Genomic DNA, 12520 nt, shown 5'->3' with positions numbered 1-12520 from the left:
GGTCCGCAGGTTTTTTAGTTGGACTCAACTTTTTACTTTGTTTCTTTGGATAATTTCCCATCTTTCACTTACTCTTGCCATCTGCTCTGTCTGCTCACCTTGTTCTGGTTTGTTAATGAGAACTCCTGCCTTGCATTTAGATCATTTTGTTCCCTGGCAGACACTTTGTTCATTGATGCCAGTTGTATTTGGATTTTCTCAGGTTTTGGGGCAAATTACCCAATTTTTCAATTAACTGAGTCTGCCATATTTTTTGGGCTGTTTCTTATGATATTGCTTATGTTGTCCATTGTGTGGATTATTCGTAACACTAGCATCAATGCAGAGATGGGGTAGAGTGGTTTAATGGCAGTAAGAAAAGTCTTGAGTTTGATTTTAGTGGCCCTCTTTTGACATCGTATGAGAAACTGCAGGATTCATATTACCATGATCTCCAAATTATTGATTTTACAATTACCTTGAAGGACAGGTAATTTATAACTGGATCACAGAAAGACAAATCATGTCAAAAGTGTTTGTAAACAGCCTTCACCGTTCTAGGATAAAACATATTTTTTTTCTTTTTGTAGTGCTCACCCTTTGACCTGGAAATCACCGTGCTTCTCAGCGGTAACTGTGAGAAACTTCCCTCATTGAAAGCCCATTTATTTTGCCTCGGCATGATGATTAACTGCCTTCGTCCTCCTTGTTGAGACGTTGGAAACGGAGAGTTTTGTTATTGGCTGATGGATGTGCAGCATGTTCCGCTTTGACAAGGCTTATTAGTAAGAGTAATGTCTGCTGTCAGGAGGCCACCTCTGCCCTCCGACTGATTCTATGTACGGCTGTGTGGGATGTGCTGTTTGGGTTTCGTCGTCATAGTTAAGAATAGGAGTAAGTGTGTCATGCTGCCTGTTGGTGGATGTGTGAACACCATGATGACAAATCAGAGAAACATCCAAGGCCTCCACTCAGCTGAAATATATCTGAAATGACAAGGGTAAGACATCGGAGGATATTAATATAGCAACATAAGGACTGCCATGTTAAAAAAATGCTACTGTTATTTTCATTTTGTAGAAATTAGAGCATAGACACACAAGCTGTTCACAGAAGACAGACTGCCGTTCTGGAAAACACAGAACTTGAGCAAACCTCAACAGGCAAGTAACTCTGCCCATCTGGCACTTTTTTTTTTCTCAGAAATCCCAGAGATTTACTTTAAATCTCAGTCCTAACAGTTTACTTCAGCACTCTGTCTCCAAACTGAAATAATGGTGCCAAACTATGGTGCTCGGGAAAGATTGCACTCCAGCTTCAAGCTGATGAAATTGGTAAAAGCATTTCTTCACTTTATTTATAAAAAAAAGTGTACAAGCTAAAAAGTACCTTTCACTTTTAGGTGTTAATGGTCTTAGAAAATTTGGTTCAGAATTTCACCAGTTCAATCAGTTGAAAAGTGGTTTTAATTTTTCCTTCTTTTGAGCACCATGATTATCACCGAAATATCAGTTTGCAGGCAAAGGGCTAAAGTCAACTGTGTTAAGATTGAGATTTAAAGCAAATTACTGGGATTTCAGAGAAAAATGGTCATGTGGAATGATTTAATCTCCTGCCATATTTATCTTCTGTACACGTTTTGGTGGCTTCAGGATCTAGTTTCTGCTTTTTGTAGATGACGTGGTTCTGTTAGGTTCATCAGACTGAAACAAGCTCTTTTTATTTTTAATATTTTGGTCAAATCCTAGTTTAGATATTCATAATGTTTGCATTCCTAAATCTTTTTGATGCCTATTTTAAAAAATTGTAAGTTAAATAAACTTTTGGCCATTTCAGTTAAGTATCTTTTAAATAATCAGTAACTACATAAACAAGGTGAAGTTAAACCTTACCCTGACCTTTAAATAACCCCTCTAAAACAGCAGCATTGTTTCATTAAAATGGTGTATAGCAAAACAATGGAGGGAACATTTCACCTGTCACTGAATGAAACATGTTCTATCCATGAGCCAAACTCAGATCTGCTGGAATTATCTCAACCAGCCGCAGAAGTTTTCAGAGCAGCTTTTTGAGATATTTAAGGAATGATTATGTGTCATTTTGCAAATAGGACACTTTTCCTCCACCATAAAAGTGTTGATCCATAAAATGTCAGCAGAACTGTTCAGTTTGCTTTAATATTGACTATAACCTTATCATTTTCAAATAGTGGAATATTGTCATCTGACTTGGGTACATGAGCAACATTCAAAGTGCAATATTTGAAAAAAACACCTACTTATTAAAACGTAAAATAAAATCTTTAGAATAATAGAGACTGGGTCAGCATCATATTAAACCCTATTAGTAAGAGGATGCCATTCTAGTTAATGTGTGTGAAGGTTGGAGAGCAAACTTTTGACGATATATTATGTATACTTTATCTAATAAGGCTCATTATTAGGCAATGGCAGTTTACTTCCATTTTAATGAAGGGATTTGATAAATTTGCATATCTTTGCTTCCACCTTTTGTATACATTTCTCTTTGAAGATCATTTTTTGTTTAGTTTCACTTTGTAGAGACAAAAAGACAGGCAGCAGCTAAATTCCTGCCTCTGCTCTGAGTTGGTCGGCTCCTTTGCAAACAGATTAATTAGACCATTGTGAGGCTGCTTTGAGTAATGGGATTTGTGCCTTATTCAGTGCGATGGATTAACCACATTCAGTCACTAAAAGTCTGACTTTTCTTACAGTTCAGAAACAAAGCAAAATGCATTAGGGTCCCAAATGAATAAACCAATACCATATTATCTTAATTATGGTGGAAAATGTTAAAAGTATAACAGTTCACACGAGGGGATATGAAATGGAATAAGAAAATTATGTAAGCTGAGCCACCAAAGGACTGTTTTGTACACCTGCTGGTTGGATATTTTCTATGTGGATATTGACTAAAATGCTGAGTTGAGATTCAGTAAAAAGGACGAATAAACAATTAAAAATGATTTAATCCAAAGAGTTGCCAGAAAATAAATGAAAACACCTGCCGAGGTGTGTATCTGGACTTTGCTAAAATGCCTGTAATTAACATTTTTGTGTAAATAATGGTTGATCTTGTTTTCATTTGCTGCAAATTACGTGCAAAATCGATTGCAAATGGTTTTTACCTCACAGATAATGATCACATCTGCAATTCTTCAGAAGCAGCATTTCCAAATCCTGCTGTGAGAAACTCCGTCTCACTCGTTTCTTTCCTTTTTTTTTGTTTTTATATGTTATCCTCCTTCAACACACCTGCTTCAAATGCAAGAGTCATTATCTGGTCTTTGTGAGCTTGATGACAAGCTAATGAGGCGATCCCAGCAGTTGAATGGGGTGTGTTGGAGCTGAGAGACAGCTCACACTGGCACAGCAGGGGGTTCCCAGGACAAGGATTAGAAAGAAACACTAAGGAGGTTTGAAGGATAATGTTGTTCTTTCCTTTAATAAGCATGAGTGCTGGGTAGTAATTCACACCAAGTGAATATTAAAACTGTAAGGGCCCATACTTTCAGCACTATTTGCTAAATATTGTACTTATGTTTGCCATTGATTGTTGAAAAATTTTAGATCTTTACAAAACAAAAACAAATTTGTAGACTGTCCTGTAAGTCCGCCAATTTTTCACTACTACCTTTAAAAACATTTTTTATTTTGTTCTATCAGTTGCATCACATCGCCGGTTTTGAACCCTGCCTTGCTTTCTTCCCCTGAGTTTGTGGGTGAATTTCAGGTTTTGATGACACCCACTTCAATATTTTTATTTCCTGAAGGTGCATTCAGATTCTCAGATGCATTAAGCCTTTATTTTCAGCATCCTATCATTATTCCCCCAGAGGCACTCTCTGGTCATTTACAGCTCCACTTCAGAAAAGAGTCAGCGCTATTGGAGCCAGAAGCCTTTTTGCTCAGCAACAGATGCAGCCGATGCATTGAATCCATGTCTGGATGTCATTGTTGGAGCAGCTGGGCTTTTAGAAAGCAACACTGGACAGAAAATGACTCCAAACATGTCACCCTACATCAAAATTGTCTTGTTACAACCTTGAGTCATGCCTGGCAATTGTTGTTTTCTTTGATGTGGAATGGAAAATATAATTCATCCATTTGTTTTTGATGCATAAATGACCATATGTCAATTGTCCATGACAACTATCTTAAGCTAATTGGGATTTTCAAGTTAGAGGCAAAGTGATTTATTAGATAATTAGAAAGAAAATGAAGCTGAAAAATGAAGATTTCACTTATTCCCTCTGTGAATAAAAAAATAAATCAAGATGTGCAGGATGCTGCAGCAGGGGGTTCCTGTGAAGCTTCTGCTTCATCATCTTGTTGTCACTTCAAAGAGTAATTCCCAGTGGAGTGATCTCTCTCTTCTCCTTCCTCTCCTCCCGGTATAAGAAAGTTCTGCCAGTAAGTTGCCTTTTGGCCCCGACGGGTTAAAATGTTTGAGCTCAGGTGCATTGTCTACCAAAAACAAGGTCTTTCAAAGAGCTTCCATTAGAATATTTACATCTGGAAAGAAAAATAAACCCTCATAATTAGCTTCATGAGGGGAAGCTGGAGGAAAAGAATAAACACAACCACTGCTGAATGCAGATTATTTTCTCCATCGCATGGAGGGATTGAGGGATGGATGGATCCTTCAAAGAAAAAAAAAAAGACAAGGAGGAAAACCGCGGTACTTCGACGGACCGTTATTTTTGAGCAGTAGCTCCACCCCAAACATGCCCCAGATAACAGAGAAGCTCATTTTAGCTCCTGGTACCAAGAGACATGTTAGTTAAAGAACTTTGCCCTTCGAACCAACTCTTTTTTGAAAGACACAACAGTCTCAGACTCAGCTGCCGAAGGATTTACAAGCGTCAGCAGCCAAGACAGGAGAGAGTGGACCTCCCAATATTTGAGGATGTTAGGAACCACAGCTGAAATCTGAGAACATTTGAAACCCCGTCTAAGAACACTGACAACTGCCTTTTTAGTAGTTCAGCACCACAGATGCTAACATGAGTCATCTTCCTTATCTCAGCCCTTGGACGTATAACCAGGAAAAATGAATGGGGCTTTAAAATTGACTGCTTTGTAAATATCAGCCAATAGCAGATTTCAGCTTTCCAAGTTGCATTTTCTTTAGAATATTTTAAATATGCTGCACTAAAAAAAATGTGAACGGGCAAATTGTGTTTGATTTGGAGCAAGATTCTGCCTATGTGAATATTTTTCTGTGTTCAGTTCAGTCACTCTGCTGATATAGCAATGAAGAGTCTGATGGTGTGTCATCCTTCAATAAAGCTGAAACTGATTGTAGGGGTGCTGAATCCTTGCATCCATTAGCAAATAAGAAAAACATCTCTGTGCAATTAGAGGTCACTGTTTCGGTAGGTTGTCCAAGAAAAGCTGCAACCAAAATGCATGTGCTGATGATTGCTTTCCCTGTAATGTTCAACTTTACACAATCCAGCAAATGGCCTTGGAGATCTTGGAGATTGCTGGGCGGTTTTAATAAAGTGCGAAAGGTGCCTTTCTGATTAGTCATCTGAAATTTAATGAGTTTTCCTTGGGATGCCATACAAGGGCTGTATCATATCCTTGATACAGTTGTAATTAGTGAAGGTGGAATTGATCATTTTTACAAATACTGAACATAAACTCCCTTAAAATGTTGTATAAAGCTAGAAATCCTTAAGCATAGCAAAAGTCCCGTATAGAGGCTTTTAGGCATTCTTGGTGAGTGTTAATATGATTAATTTTGTGTCCTCTAATAAAGAAAGTGGAAAACTCAATAACACCCATCTTGATTAAAAGCCCACCCATAATTCTGAACTCTGCATGTTTTGCTTCTGACTTTGTGGTGGCACAAAGCACACTTCAAAATCTCTAATGTTAAAAGTAACTTCACAGCAAAACTTAACTGTCTTGCAAGTCTTGATTAGTCTTATGCTGTCATTTAATTCTACTAACTTTTCCTTCATGTTCGTTGATGAATCTACCACAGTCTCCTGCTGATGAAAAGGCAGCATCCATGCGTGCTATTTTCCAAACAAAACGCCTCAGAGGATAGAAACAAGAGAGCACAATGAAAGTCAAATAAGTCAATTAATTTGAAATAGCATACTTTTGACCTCTGTGTGCAGCAACCTTTTCTCACCCAGCTCGTTGCCTGACTTTGGGTTAAGTAGCTGATCAGCTTGAACAATCAGGGGTTATGAGAAACTCATCTAGTACATTTCACAATACCTGCTCCCTAATTTGTCTTTCCACGAATGAAAGCTCCCCTGATTTATAAGATTCATATACAGTACAGTTGGAGGGCTTATATATGACAGGAATAAGGGCACAAATTAAGTTTCCGCCAGACATCCTTGCAGGGAAATGTTCAAAAGCAGCAGGTTGACTTTTTCACCCGAACTTGAGCAAGAGTTCCACAAATTTGCTCTTGAAAATTTTTTATACTCCATGTTCCCCTGCCCTTTAGTGTTTCGAGCAAACTTCCTGTAAGCAAACACTTTACGAAGCAGTGGATCCACAGAGAACACCGGTAACCACTCTTTAACTACTGATTTACTTTCCCAGAGATCATGCTGAGCAGAAGCAAACAAACTAAATTAATGAGTCCCACATTTGCAGTGCTTTCAGGATCAAAGCATTTTTATGCTCAGCTGAAAGGCTTTTCCAGGGCCAAACTTTATTTGACAACTTTCACAGTGCACACCATTTCATTAAGCGGTACCTTGAGGTATATTTTAATTAGCAGTAGCAAGGGAAAAGCTTTTCCCTTCTAAGCTTTCGTAACCACCTTCCTTAATTTCTCACATTTGTGAGTGATAATTTTTAAAGCATATGGCCATCAACGTACCTCCATCACTCAGATCTGATTAGGGTGGTTGTAAAACTGAGCGAGAATCCCACCAAGGCAGCTCTGCTGGTCTCTTTAATGTACTGATAATTCAAATGGACCTGACAGAACTTAATAGAAATGCACTCCCACCACCTTTAACATCCATCTCTGTCTGATATATTTATTCACGAGGTCTGTGTTGTCCTCTGCAAGCAGCTGCTTCGTGTCTGTACAGAAATGACTGAAGTGATGACAAGAAATGTCAGTTTGCATTCATAAAGAGAGAAATACTGACACTTCCAACTTATTTAGTCTATTCTGGGGCGAGTGGATCCTCAAGTTTGCATTTTTTTCTTTTAATTTTTAATATTCATGACTCCGCCCCAGATGATGTAAATACATGCTCCAATATAAAAGCCCGTTGATGTTACCAAGAAGATAAAACAAATTCATCTAACAACCCATGAAACATCATGAAAGGAACATTCTCCATCTTCCAGCTGGGCTGAAAAATGTCTGATTGCAGAATTGTGACTTTTTTTCCCCTTTTATTTAAATGTAACACAGCTTGAAATATTATTTCGAAGTGAAATAATATTTGGAGGTTCTGATAAAATGTTCTTTTGTTGTTGAGTTCGGTGGGAATTTAGAAACACTGTGTGCCCTCATTTCCTCAGGCTGTGTGTTTTTGAATATTAAACTCTTTTTGCACTGAAAAATGTTACACTCAATAAAGGACAAGCCACATAGACAAAACAATATGTAAATCTCAACAACCACCTCATTCTTTTTCCTAAAAGTGCAAGCAGCTCAGATAAAAATTTGCTGGTAAGCAGGAAAAAAGCAATTTTATTTTCCATTGTTGACTGTAGAGTGAATCCAACATGAGAGATGATGGTAAAGTTTTCAAAAGAACAGTAGGAAAGCTTTGTGTTTTCTTCTCTGAACTTACTTCCCCCCCTGCTAATCTAAATAAGAGAAGTAAAATGCACAGGACTCTTCATAAAAGTGGCAGTAAAATGAATATTTCTGTCGATAGTGGCTAGTGACACCTCAATTTATGCTGTGAACTCCAGACAAAGGGAAACTTTTAATAAACCGTTAGAGATATGGCAGGGCGAATATTAAAACTGCCATGGTTTACTCTGAAGTGACTGATATGAAACAGCACCATTAAATTGATCCACAGCACATTACTGCTCTTGTGATAACATGTGTCAGCCTCAGTGCATCTGCAGGGGAGTTGATGAAACCACATTCCTAATGTGGGAGCACAAAAGGTTCTCAGGCAAATCACTTATTCTTTTGGCACTAATGCACAGCCACATCAGGCTCTGGTTCAAAACGTACTGTGAGCTGCTTCAGACATATGTTATTAAGGGCAAGCTGGGAAAAAAACAACTTTTGCTGCAATTTATGAGGTCAATCCCTCTAATGGTTTGTAGTCACATAAACACACCTCTGCACTTGTAATACTAAACTCTGTACAACAAATTGTGCAGTAATTAGAGTGTAATCAATGTAGATTAAAACCAATGTTGACTTTATGTCAGCATTTTAATGTTTACCTCTGGCTCTGCATGGGTTCTGACGTATAAACTTTATTTAATTTTGAAGATGACAATATAATTTCAATAAAATGGGCTGGGAATTTTTAATGACACTTGTGAAAAAGTTAAAACACCGTACGTCAGTGCTTTTTGTGGACATCTTGGTCAGCTGCAAAACCTATTGGTGAAAAGACTATAAAATGCAAGTTTTTGCTGATTCACGATCTGACTCGTGGTCAATGTACAATGTACTAGATCTTTAAAAATGTGTTAGGTTTATCATAATCATCTATTTTCACAAAATGCCATAATAATGAGTAGAAGAAGTTCAGATTTCAATCCCTGTAAAACAGTTTCTACAACCTCAGGATGTCATAGTTTTGTAAAAAAATAAAATAAAATAATAAATAAATAAATAAAAACCTTATTTACTTCATTTTGAGGTGTTTTATCTCTTGTCATCCTAACTCTGCTTCTGATTGGCTGATCAGTCCCTCATGATGACTCTTCTTCCAGAAGAATATTCTTCTAAGAGGTAAACTTATGATCCTGATTGTTGATCAGTTCTAAGACTTATTGGTTCATAAATGACCCTAAGTTTGTAATTATGCAGTCATATTCAATACATTAAAATGAATGAAAAGTTGAGTTACTTTAATTCACTTAGTGAAACCCATATAGAGGAATTACATACAAAGTGAAAATTTTAAGCCTTTATTTCTGCTAACTGTGCTGATTGTTCCCTTAATGCTAATTAAACCAGTAAAATTATACACAGAAAAGTTACTTTAATGAATAAAGGCATGCTTAATGTTGCTACTTTCAAAAGGTACGTTTAATCTAAGAAACAAATCAGGACACATATTCTCTAATTTATTAAATATCACTGCAGTTACTAACAGTGTACTCATGTCACAATACAAAAGTGTTACTTTCAATTACTGTTAATTTCTCCAATAATGTACTTTTCATACAGGATCAAAATGAATCTATTTTTGAAATATGACTAATATTTACTGCATTAATTTTTCATTAAAATGATCAAATTGTCACGCATGGGTGAGTTGAGCACTCCGTTAATTTTGAAGTTAATTAATATCATTTACCTTTGAGAGGCTTGCTAAGTCCTGGGGGCTTCAGTTCTAAAAGTGATTTTAGATTTACCTTTGAACACGACTATGACACAAACTAATGTTCATCTGGAAAAACACCTGCTTGAGCATGTTTTAAGAATCCTCTGGTCACTTCTGCAGGAAGGTTTATGACTCTCCAATATGCTTAAAGTGTCTTCCGTTGAGTACATAAAATAATTGTACTTTTGAAAAAAATTGTTTATTTAGAGGGAGAAAACAAATTGTCACTCACTTGTCTCCCACTTGCAAATATAAAAATATTTAACCGCAGAAGAAAATATGAGTCACACTAACAGATTTACTGAAGACATCCTAATTCTATTTCCTCATGGAAAAAAAGAGTTTAATTCTGAATTAAGATTCTTATTATGGACTTGATCAAAGCCAAATATTTTTGTAATGTTTAAAAATCAACCACAGACATTCAAAGTATGAAAGACAAATAATCTGATTTTGACTTTGCATAAAATTGAACACTTTTACAAAAACTTGGGATGACTTTAGCAGCAACACCAGTGCTCAGAAAGTGTTGATGTGTCAAGGTGAGAGAGATACTTGACTGCTTCTGTTTCAGATTTATTGCTTGGTGGGATAAATTGGTGAGATATTTTGACAGATAAACCTTCACTGTCTGAATAGTAATATAATAGCAAAACAAAAATGGAAATTGAAAGCCGTAAAATATGCTGTTCAACTTTCATGTACGCTGGAGTTCTTAATGTGTCTATAGGGGATTTTGGAGAATTTCAAATCCTGTCATTTCTGAAGTGTTTGTCATTTTTGAGGTATTCTGAATGGTACCCATAAACTGAGATCAATGGTGTGGAATTTATAGTGTTTTGTTGCATTACTTTTCTGTCTGATTTTATGTTTACTTTCATATTAACTAACCAACTGATGTTTTAGTACTCAATGAGTGTTCCAAGTAGTCAGACAATTACCACCTGAATTAGTCAGAAATGACATTCGTTCCACATTTAAGTTTCAAGCATCCCGAGTTGAGTGAAGCATCTGCATAAAGTAGCTTAGGATCGAGTATTGTTGTTATTACTTAATTGAAGCAATGTTTGCGTTGGTTTTGCATGCATATGTTCACAATGTTTTGGCATGTCTTCTACACAATGGATCTACACAGAAACAGAAACAAAACAAGAGTTGAAATTTCAAGGTCTTACCTGTGATTTGGACCTGAATGCTGCCCAGCTGTGTGTTGCTATTTTCATAATAACAGCCTTTTTTTTAAAAAAGATTTTCTTAACATGGTTAGCGGAGGAGTGCAGCAAATGTTATAGTTAGACAACAGGGAGGAAGGGGCATTATGTCGTCAGACCGTCAGTTCCCAAAACAACTCACGCATACAAAAAAAAATAAAAATTGTAAAAGCGCATGCGGGATCAATGTGACCCTGTCTCTTAAGGGCTTGTGACGGTTAAACTCCTATAAAAAGAATATTTTTTTTCCTTAGAGGGTACATTTGGTCAAGCTCCACTGTGGCAGAAGCTTTAATTACCTTTCTCCATGTTCTGAGTGTACAACACACTTAAGTTGTTCTGCAGTTTTCAAACACAAATGTTGGTTTTTCATGTCTTTGCCCAGAGGCCTCTTGTCTCAGTGTATCCATGTTCTACAGTCTCAATGCTGCCCATGCAGAGCAGAGAGGGTGACAAAGGGCTATTATTCATTTGGCCTAGTTACCTTCTATTACATTTTCAAAGAAACGTAATCATAAAAATAAAACTAGATGGTGCTGATGTTTTCTGACAGCGACCATGTGAGCATGTTTTTATGAAAAACTCTCGGAGTGGAGCAAGTTTAATACAGAGGACAGTGTGGTCCTCTGTATTAAAAAAAGACCGTTACAACCTGAATTAGTCAGTTCAGAGAGAGCAGGAAATGACAGGCTGTCTCTGTTAAGAGTAATGAACACATTTTAACAAGATAGCAGGAGGATGCTTGTCTAAACTCATAATAAAGCTAAATACATGGGTTCATTCTTTGTTCGATAAAAAGATTAAAAAAAAAATCCATTAGTTGGACGACATTTTTAATGAGATGATGTTCTAATAGATTTTCTTTAGTTTTAAAGTTGTGAGTTTAAAGCACATAGTGCCATTTTATAGCACAATCAATTACCTACATGACATCAAATCACCCAAAAGAAATTTAACTTTGTGACATATTTAAATTGGCTTCTGTCACTTTAAGAACCTCCTACCCTTATCAACACACTTTATCGTCATAACAATGCTTCTCCGGGCCATCCATTGATGCCGTTCACAACGGCTCTTAGGAGCTCAGCAGTTCCACCAGTTTATTCATATATCACTATTCAAAAAAGAAATCAATTTTTTTCAAATTGATTTACGATTACAATCCCAGTACAAACTGCTAGCAGTGAGATTTTACAGCCGGCATTAAATGAGCAAGTGAAACTGATTTCCCGCCACGAGGAGGATTACCTGAACTTGACCCTGGAGGAAGAGAGCCAGCTGATCTCCACCCTGAAGACGTACCTGGACCGAGGCCCAGTCTGCTCCTTCTGAGACCGCATGGGGCCCAAACTGGACCCGATGGACCTAGATGGACAGAGAATGACCTGATGGATCCATGCCTGAAATCAGCAAAATCAGATCAGCTACGTTTCAGTTTGTTTCTTTTCAGGTGGATTGAAGGCGAATGTTTTGTTTTTCTGATGAATCAGTTATAATTTGGCTTCTGTTGGACTGCATGTTAATGGAGCAGAAAGTGACCATATGAATGAATTTAAACCCATTTGATCTAGAAATGTCTGAGAATATCAACATGCATTGTTTTCATTATTGTTTATTACTTTGTCAAATCTTGTGTTTTGCTTTAACAGATTTCTCTCATCTTAAGAAAATTGTGTTTGGACATTTTTACATTTTTAAGCATTTTTTTCTTGTTCTCACAAGTCGAGTTTCAAAAAAAAAAAAGTTAGGAATGTGGACAATATCAGATGGTACTGTTTAGGGTGAAGGA

This window comes from Poeciliopsis prolifica, unplaced genomic scaffold (genome assembly GCF_027474105.1).
Source record: "Poeciliopsis prolifica strain line A6 unplaced genomic scaffold, Auburn_PproV2 SCAFFOLD012, whole genome shotgun sequence".
NCBI classification, from domain to species: Eukaryota; Metazoa; Chordata; class Actinopteri; order Cyprinodontiformes; family Poeciliidae; genus Poeciliopsis; species Poeciliopsis prolifica.
Note: the sequence above shows the minus strand (reverse complement) of the source record.